We start from the raw sequence: 2,268 nt of genomic DNA on the forward strand, positions 1-2,268 counted from the left end.
GAAGCCCAAGTTTGAATTGGGAAAACTCATGGAGCTTCATGGTGAAGGTAGCAGCTCTGGAAAGGCTACTGGAGATGAGACTGGAGCTAAAGTTGAACGAGCTGATGGATATGAACCACCAGTGCAAGAGTCTGTTTAAGATCCAGATTTTTAATAGTGATAAATAAAGTCCTATTTGTGGAAAAAAAAAAAAAAAAAGACAACCAGCCAGCCAGGCCAGCGGGCTTACTTGTCTCTTGCTTTGGGACAAGAGGAGCAGACCCCAGAGGAAGGCCAGGCTGTGGACTGAGTGACTGCTCATGGATGGCCCCACCCCAGGTCATGTTCTTCTGCAGCATAAGCCTTGAGGTAAGGCCATGTGTGCATGTGTATGTGCATACATGCATGCATGTACAACGGCCTGCAGACTGCTCTTGTTCCTGTCCTCAAGCCAGTACTGGCTGGGGACACAGGTTAATTTTCTGGCAGACTGCTAGAGCCCCAAAGCTAAGACAGAGCAATGGGCAAAGCCTGGCTGGGTCTGAATGGGGTGGAGGTCCCCAGGACCTCCCACTGCAGTGAAGCCCCTCCCCCTCCCTCTGGGGGCCCATGCCCAAGAGGGATCAGAGCCCCCAACACAGGCACAGGGAGGCATTGAGTCAGGCGTCCTTCTCCAAGCCCCCACTGGCTTTGCCCCCTCAGTTCCTCCTCACCTTATAGCTCACCTACCTATCAGGAAAGATTATTTTCACCTAATGGGGGGCTTTGCTGGGAACCCTGAGCTGGTGAGTGGGTGGATCACGGCCTGGGGGCGGGCGGCTTCTCCCAATGAGACCATGTTCAGCTGAGGAGGAGGAAGGAAAAAAAGCCTGCAGAAACCAAACCGGGACATTGTACTCTTTGAGGCTGAGGCAGGAGGACCTCAAGCTCAAGCCCAGTGTAGCCAGCCGAGTGACTCAGTGAGACCCTGTTGTAAAATGAAAAATAGAAAAGAGCTGAGGGTGTAGCTCAGTGAGGCAGCCCTGGTCTGACCCATGGTACTACACACACACACACACACACACACACACACACACAGCCGGCACGAAATCCATCCGTCCCCTGCCTTCTAGGGGCAGAGGCCTCAGTGTTCCTGGGGTCCTGGCGAGACTCTTCAGCGATTACAAATCCAGGCCCGATCATGGGTGCTCTCCCTCCTTGTTAGGACAGGGCAGCTGACCCACGCTGGCTCTGCCACGCCAGGGCAGGGCTCCTCCAGGCAGGTCCCTCACCCCACCCCCTTTAAAGCAACAGTGAGGGGGAGGAACTCGCACGCATGGCAGGAGGGTCCTGGAGGAGCCGGAGACCCTGGATGTGCGGGCCGGGCAGAGTCACCAGTGGGACGCGATCGGGTAGCGGGCGGGGGAGGGGCAGGGGTCTTTGCCCATCTCATCCTGGCATTGACTTCCAAGGCCTCCGAGAACCCCAACCTCCTGCTGGATTCCAGTTGTTCTGATGGTGACAGGGCAGAACACGCCCCATGGAAGATCTGTTGGCGACACCAGACTGTCATATCCAGCCACAGGGTTTGTCTGTCCCGTCGCTGCTGCCAGGATAGGAAACATATGAGAGACCTTGAAGCTTGATGGATTGAGCTGTGGCCCAGAAGCTCTGTCTCAGGGCTGGCGGCCGCCGGGGCCCTATCTAGAACGCGGAGCGCTGTGGGACACAGAGGTGGAGGGCAGGCACGCAGCGACTACCCAGGTGTAGGAGGAATGGGCCTTCGCCCAGGGCAAAGGCAGCACACAGTCTGTCCTGCCGAGGAGTCTCGGGGCCCGTGTATGTGTTCTGGAAGAGCAAGGGATGGGACCGAGCTGAATCCAGCCTAAGGTGATCTCAGAGTGGTAGTGGGAGCCAGAGAAGGGCCAGCACTCAGGGGAAGGCATTAAGGGTCGAGGAGAGCTATTTGTCTGTCCCCAGAGCAATAAGGTGACAGCTGCAAAGCAAAGCAGACACCCCATCTCCAGAAATGCACCCTGGAAAAGCATGAAGTGAGAGAGAAGTACCGACAGGCTTTACCCCACTCGCCTCTTAGACGCATGCATTTGCTGGGGCTGCTGTTTTTTTTTTGTTTTTTTGTTTTTTTTTTTTTGTTTTTTTAAAGACAAAAGTAGTTTGTGTTCACTCAAGAATGTTTGGAAAATACAGGAGAAAGTTAAAGAAAAATTCTCCATGGTCTTATCCCGCCAATGTAAATATTCATCATTATTTCTTAGGTGTTTTGCTGTTCACATAGATGGTGGGGGGGGG

This window comes from Octodon degus, unplaced genomic scaffold (genome assembly GCF_000260255.1).
Source record: "Octodon degus isolate 3935 unplaced genomic scaffold, OctDeg1.0 scaffold00026, whole genome shotgun sequence".
In the NCBI taxonomy this organism is placed as follows: domain Eukaryota; kingdom Metazoa; phylum Chordata; class Mammalia; order Rodentia; family Octodontidae; genus Octodon; species Octodon degus.